Source organism: Mobula birostris, chromosome 4, assembly GCF_030028105.1.
Source record: "Mobula birostris isolate sMobBir1 chromosome 4, sMobBir1.hap1, whole genome shotgun sequence".
NCBI lineage: Eukaryota > Metazoa > Chordata > Chondrichthyes > Myliobatiformes > Myliobatidae > Mobula > Mobula birostris.
In genome coordinates, this window is record NC_092373.1 from 189,197,028 (window position 1) to 189,204,713 (window position 7,686).

The following is a 7,686-nucleotide window of genomic DNA, read 5'->3' on the forward strand; positions in this document are numbered from 1 at the left end:
AAGTTCAAAGTAAGTTTTATTATTAGAGTACATATATGTCACCACATACAATCCTGAGATTCATTTTTCTGTGGGCAGACTCAGCAAATCTATAGAATAGTAACTATAACAGGATCAAACACCAGACTGTGGAAATGGAAATAAAAATAAATAGCAATAAATAAATAGAAATAAATAATGAGAACATGAAATAACAAGGTAAAGAGTCCTTTATGTGAGATCATTGATTGTGGGAACATCTCAATGGATGGGCAAGTGAGTGTAGTTATCCCCTTTTGTTCAAGAGCCTGATGGTTGAGGGGTAGTAGCTGATCTTGAACCTGGTGATGCGAGTCCTGAGTCACTATAAACATAAATGTAGACATGAATGATGTTTAGCAGACATTGAGTGCCACTACTGGGTGACAGTCCTCCTGCCTGTGATATTTTATAGATGTGACACATTAAAGAAAGTGTCTCATACTTTCCTTCACACTTTGCCAAGTAAGTGATAACCACAAGGTTAAACTGAATCTAGCCTAGTGTAAAAAATTATAGGCTGTACTGGGGATGGAGTGCCTGCATGTACATCAAATCAGATGATATTGTAAGCCATGCTGTTAAACTTCTGCTCAGCAGGGTAGATCAGAATGATAGGTAACGCAGTGTGTGTCTCTGAATGCACACCAAGTATATCAGCTGCTTTGATTCTTTCACCGCAAGTAGCCTTTGCTGCATCCCCAGCATTGAGCACATCTACACAAAGCGCTGTCACAGGAAAGCAGCATCCATTACCAAGGACCCCCACCATCCAGGCCATGCTCTCTTCTCGCTGCTGCCATCTGGAAAGAGGTAGAGGAGCCTCAGGTTCAGGAACAGTTGTTACCTCTCAACCATCAGGCTCTTGAACCAGCATTGATAAATTCACTCACCTCAACTCTGAGCTGATTCCTCAACCTATGGACTCACCTTTAAGAAATCTACAACTCATATTTTCGATATTATTCATTATTTACTCCATCTATTATTATTGTTATTTTGTTTTTCATTTTGTATTTGTACCATTTTTTGTCATTTGCACATTGGTCATTGATCTGTCTTTGTTTGTGTGTAGCTTTTGTGTGACTCTGTTGTGTCTCTTTGTCGTTATTGAGAAAGTCCACAAGAAAATGAATCTCAGGATAGTGTACAGTAACATATATGTACTTCGATAATAAGTTTACTTTCAACTTTGAACTTTAAAACTGAGAGGGTAAGAGACAATTTCCGCAGAGCTCAGAAGCAGGCAGCACAATCAAAGCAATGCACAAAATGCTGAAGGAACTCAACAAGTCAGACAGGACTAAACAGTTGATATTTTGGGCCTAGACTGAAGATGCCTGAAGCAATGAACTGCAGGAAAATGAAATCAAAATGCCCTTGTCCCTTTCCATAGAGTTAAATACTTTGTTGAACTAGGCCCCTGTTCATCTCCTCACTGCTCCAATACACACAAAATGTTGGAGGAACTCAGCAGACCAGGCAGCATCTATGGAAAAGAGTATAGTCAACATTTTGGGCTGAGACTCTTCAACAGGACTGGAGAAAAAATGATGTGCAGTCAGAGTTAGAAGGTGGGGGAGAGGGGATGAAGAAACACAAGGTGACAGGTGAAACTGGGGGTGGGAGGGGTGAAGTAAAGAGCTGGGAAGTTGATGGAGATACAAAGCTGGAGAAGGGGGAGTCTGATAGGAAAGGACTGAAGGCCATGGAAGAAAGAAAAGGAGGGAGAAGCCCCGGAGTGAGGTCATGGGCAGGTAAGGAGATAAGATGACAGAGGGGAAGGGAGATGGGGAATGGTGAAGTGGGGGAGGCATTACTAGAAGTTCGAGAAATAGATGTTTATGCCATCAGCTTGGAGACTAAACAAATAGAAATAAGGCGTTGCTCCTCCAACCTGAGTGTGGCCTCATCATGACAGTAGAGGAGGCCATCGACTGACATGCCGGAATGCAAGTGGGAAGTGGAATTAAAGTGAGTGGCCACTGGGAGATCTCACTTTTTCTGGCAGATGGAACGTGGGTGCTTGGCGAAGTGGTTTCCCAATCTACATCGGGTCTCACCGATATACAGGAGGCCACACCAGGAGCACCAGATACAATAGATGTCCCCAACAGACTCACAGGCGAAGTGTCGCTTCACGTGGAAAGACTGTTTGAGGCCCTGAATGGCAGTGAAGGAGGAGGTGTAGGGGCAGGTGTAGCACTTGTTCCGCTTCCAAGGTTAAGTGCCAGGAGGAATATCAGTGGGGTGGGATGAATGGACAAGGGAGTCACAAAGGGAGTGGGAGAGGAGTGAAAGATGTGTTTGGTGGTGGTGGGATCCCGTTGGAGATGGCAGAAGTTATGGAGAATTATGTATTGGACGTGAAGGCTGGCGTAGTGGTAAGTGAGGACAAGAGGAATCCTATCCCTGGTGTGGTGCCAGGAGTATTGGGTGATGGCAGATGTGTGCAAAATGGAAGAGATGTGGTTGAGGGCAGCGTTGATGGTGGAAGAAGGGAAGCCCCTATCTTTGATGAAGTAGGACATCTCCTTTGTTCTGGAATGGTAAACTTCATCCTGAGATCAGATGTGGTGAAGACGGAGGAACTGAGAGAATGGGATAGCACTTTTACGAGTAACATAGTGGGAAGAGGTATAGTTCAGGTAGCTGTGAGAATCAGTTGGTTTACAAAAGACATCAGTAGGTAAGTTGTCTCCAGAGATAGAGGCAGAGAGCACAATAAAGGGAAAGGAGGTGTCAGAAATGTGCCAGGTAAATTTGAGGGCAGGGTGGAAGTTGGAGGCATATTTGATGAGGTCTACCCTCTCCGCATGGGTGCAGGAAGCCACGTTGATGCAGTTATCGATGTAGCATAGGACAAGTTGGGGAGTGACACCAGTGTAGGGCTTGGAACATAGACTGTTCCAAATAGCCAACAAAAAGGCAGGCATAGCTGGAACTCATTCAAGTGCCCATTGCTCTACCTTTTATTTGAAGGAAATGGGTGGAACTAAATGAGAAATTATTGAAAGTGAGGACAAGCTCCTCCAGATGGAGGAGAATGGTGGTGGAGGGGAACTGGTTAGGTCCAGTGTTCAGAAAGAAATGGAGAACTTTGGGGCCTTCCTGGTGGGGGATGAAGGTGTCTAGGGACCGGACATCCATGGTGAAAATAAGATGCTCGGGGCCAGGAAACCTGAAATCATTGAAAAAATCAAGAGTGTGTGAAGTGTCATGGACGTAGGTAGGAAGGTTCTGAATCGGGGGGATAAAACTGAGTTGAGGTATGCAGATATGAGTTCAGTGAGGTGGGAACAAGCAGAAATTAGGGAACAATCAGGGATAAGATTTAGAAATGGGAGCTGTGGGGTGGGGGAACTATGAGGTTGGTGGAAGTGGACAGGAGATCTCCAGAGTTAATAAAGTTGGTGGTGGTGTGGAAGACAATGGGCTGGTGCTCCTTATTGGGATCCTGTTTGAGGAGTAAGTAAGAGGAGGTGTCTGAGAGTTGTCACTGGGCCTCAGCAAGGTAAAGGTCAGTCCACCTCTATCATAGGTGGACCGTCAACTAAGGATCTGGTTAACTAAGATGGACGTCACCTCAAGAGACAATCACAACAGTTGCCTTGGATTCCACTTGGATCAATGATTCTTGTCTGTACCTGATGACATCTGTGAGCCTACCTACAGAGTGCATTGTCAAGATCCTGCTCTGAGTAACCGCATACAATTGCAATCGGGCAAGGAAGGTGAGAAGGAAGATAACTCATTTGTCCCAGGAATGCATTCAGTTAAATCAAAGGTCTTGCATGTACACAAGAATCTATATCCCTTCCATAGATGCTGCCTGATCTGACGAGTTCCTCCGGCATTTTGTGAGTGTTGCTCTGGGTTTCCAGCAGCTGTTGAATCCCTTATGTCTATTTTTCCCGCTCTATTTCTGACATATACGATAGAGCCTGTCTGTGAAATCAGACTGTGCAATAGCAGTTGCTCATAGAGTTATACGCACAGATACAGACCTATTAGCCTAATATGTTCCTGCCAACTAAGATGCCTTTCTGCACTAACCACACTTACCATGTTTAGCCCATATCCTTCTGGACCATTCCTACCCATATACCTGATAAAAATGGCTTTTAAACACTGTAATTGTACCTGTTTCTTCTATCAAGTAACATAATTGGTGGAAACATACATAATTCACACTCACCAACATTGAGATGGGGTTCACTTTAAGAGGTTGGTCAGACGTGATGACATATTTCATGAAGTTCTGTTACCACACCGTTTGTGTTCAGTGTTTGGAGTAGAATAAATGTTGTTACAGATTTTCTTAAACGTAAAGTGCTTCACGTTGTATTAGTGTGAAGACTTACATTGGTGACCCCGATGCTCTCTGACAATTCAAGAGTTATTGAACATGTCAGTCAACACAGTCGCTTTGAAACTGCTGGAGTTTTGGGAGCAAAATGCCGTCACTTGGTTTGTACAAGCCAAGGCCCAATTGGTGCTATAAGAAATCTCCACTGACAACACAAAATATTTCTATGAGGAAGCATTGCTAGCAACTCCAAGGCTGCGAGATTGGGAAGTCTACTAGAACACCTGTCTGAACATGGTAAATACCAATCGCTGAATACTCATCTTTTACTGACTTTTGGGCTATTGGAGTCTGAGCATGCCAAACAGTTGCTCTCCTTGCCTGTCCTCAGCGTTGCTAAGCCACTGGAGCTAATGGCCCACATCTGTCTTTCCTGGAAAATCCCCATCCTTGTTTTATTTTTACAGAACTCTTCATGCAGCAAATCCCTGATCAAGTTCACACAGCCTTCATGAATGCACCATGGAGGATTATAGGGAGCCTGTTAAAATGGCTGATAATCTATACTCAGCCAGGCAGCAGTGCACAATTCCCTGCTCAGTAACTAATGCTGCGAAACAGAGTACATGAGATCTGTGTTTTTTCCAAACTTGCTTAGGTACGAACACTAGGAAGTGCCGACCGCCTTGCAGCTTTAACCATACCAGCGTATCGGGACATCAGAGGTCTGTGAACAGCAAGAGTTCCAGCTGTCAGGGACATCTACTGTTCATTACGGACACACCTTCAGGGTGATGCTTTCTGTGAGACATTGGTGCTCAAGTGAGTGTGCTGCTGGCATTGCCTATTGATAAGAAGGCAAAGAGCGACAAAACCTCACTGGAGGCCACCAATAACAGCAGGATCCAGATTTACGGGACACGACGGGTGACACTCTGTTCCAGTTCACGACGTTACACATGGGACTTTGTCCTGGCTGAAGTGACTAGACCTCTGTTCGGTGCAGATTTCCTGTGTGCCCAAGGATTGTTAGTCAATCTTAAGAACTTGTGGATGTCAAGGACTTTTCTACCCGGTTACCCCAATAAGTTCAACACAACACCTCTGCATGTGAATTTACTTGATTACGGAGCATTTTCCCTGACCCTCCAAGCACACATTCTCCGCTGCAGTCACCATGGAAAGACTTGGCATTGTACACCGGTCAAATAGCCCCTGGACTTCATCCCTCCATATTGTCTCTAAATTCAATGGGGGCTGCCATCCATGAGACAATTACTGACACCTTAATGAGGTATCACCCAGTTGCTATCCAGTCCCACATATTCAAGACTTCTCGGCATGTTTAGCCAGGAAGTTAATTTTTTCGAAAGTTGATTTAGTTAGGGGCTAGGATCAGATACTCAGGAAGCTTAATGGTCTGAGGGTAGATAAATCTCCTGGACTTGATGGAATGTACCCTCAGGTTCTGAAGGAAGTAGCTGGAGAGATTGCAGAGGTATTAACAGTGATCTTTCAAGAATCGATAGATTCTGGCATTGTACCGGATGACTGGAAAGCATTACTCCGCTACTTAAGAAGGGTGGGAGGCAGCAGAAAGGAAACTATAGACCTGTTAGCCTAACATCAGTGGTTGGGAAGTTGTTGGAATCGATTGTTAAGGATGAGATTATGGAGTACCTGGAGGCACATGACAAGATAGGCCAAAGCCAGCATAGTTTCCTGAAAGGAAAATCCTGCCTGACTAACCTACTGCAATTTTTCAAGGAAATTACAAGCAAGGTTGACAAAGGAGATGCAGTAGATAGGGTGTTCTTGGATTTTCAGAAGGCCTTTGACAAGGTGCCACACATGAGGCTGCTTAGCAAGATAAGAGGCCATGGAATTACAGGGAAGTTATGAGCATGGGTGGAGCATTGGCTGATTGGCAGAAAACAGAGAGTGGGAATAAAGCGATCCTATTCTGGCTGCCAGTTAACAATAGAGCTCCACAGGAGTGGGTGTTGGTACTGCTGCTTTTTACAATGTATGTCAATTACTTGGACTACGGTGTGAATGGTTTTGTGGCTAAATGTGCTGACAATACAAAGATATGTAGAGAAGTGGGTAGTGTTAAGGAAACAGAGAGCCTGCAGAGAGACATAGATAGGTTAGGGGAATGGGCAAAAGAGTGGCAAACTAAGTACAATGTTGGAAAGAGAATGGTCATGCACTTTGGTGGAAGAAATAAACAGGCAGACTATTATTTAGATGGGGAGAGAATTCAAAATGCAGAGATGAAAAGGGACTTGGGAGTCCATGTCCAGGATACTCTAAAGGTTAACCTCCAGGTTGAGTCAGTTGTGAAGAAGGGGAATGCAATGTTGGCCTTCATTTCTAGAGGTATAGAATATAAGTGCAGGGATGTGATGTTGAGGCTCTATAAGGCACTCGTGAGACCACACTTAGAGTATTGTGTGCAGTTTTGAGCTCCTTATTTTAGAAAGGATATACTGACATTGGAGAAGGTACAGAGGAGATTCACAAGAATGATTCCAGGAATAAAAGGGTTACCATATGAGGAATGTTTGGCATCTCTTGGGCTGTATTCCCTGGAGTTCAGGAGAATGAGGGGGGATCTCACTGAAATATTCCAAATGTTAAAAGGCCTGAATAAATTAAATGTGGCAAAGTTACTTCCCATGATAGAGGAGTCTAGGACAAGAGGGCATGACTTCAGGATTGAAGGACGTCCATTTAGAACAGAGATGAGGAGAAATTACTTTAGTAAGAATGTAGTAAATCTGTGGAATTTATTGCAGCAAGCGGCTGTGGAGGCTGTGTCATTGGATGCATTTAAGGCAGAGATAGATAGGTTCTTGATTAGCCTGGGCATCAAATGGTATGGGGAGAAGGCAGGGGAGTGGGGATGACTGGAAGAATTGGATCAGCCCATGATTGACTAGTGGGGCAGACTCAATGGGCTGAATGGCCTACTTCTGCTCCTATATCTTATGGTCTTACAGCCCTTGTGCTTGGAGGACATTCCCAAAACAGCTGTGATCAGCCCGTTTGGCTTCTGAGTTTCTGCACGTGCTGTTTGGGCTCAAAAAAAAAATGCAGCACAGGATTTCTAACAGCTGATGGACTCTGTATTTAAAGACTTAGATTTTCTTTTGGTTTACTTGGATGATGTACTTGTTGCCAGTGCATCTAAATCTAAACATGTATCTCATCTCCGCACATGTTTGAGTGCTTAAGCCAACACAGGTTGATTATTAACCCTGCTAAATGCCAGTATGGGTTGTCAACCATTGACTTTCTTGGCCATTGCATCTCGGCAGAAGGTGCGAAACCCGTCCCACCAAAATTAGCTAATA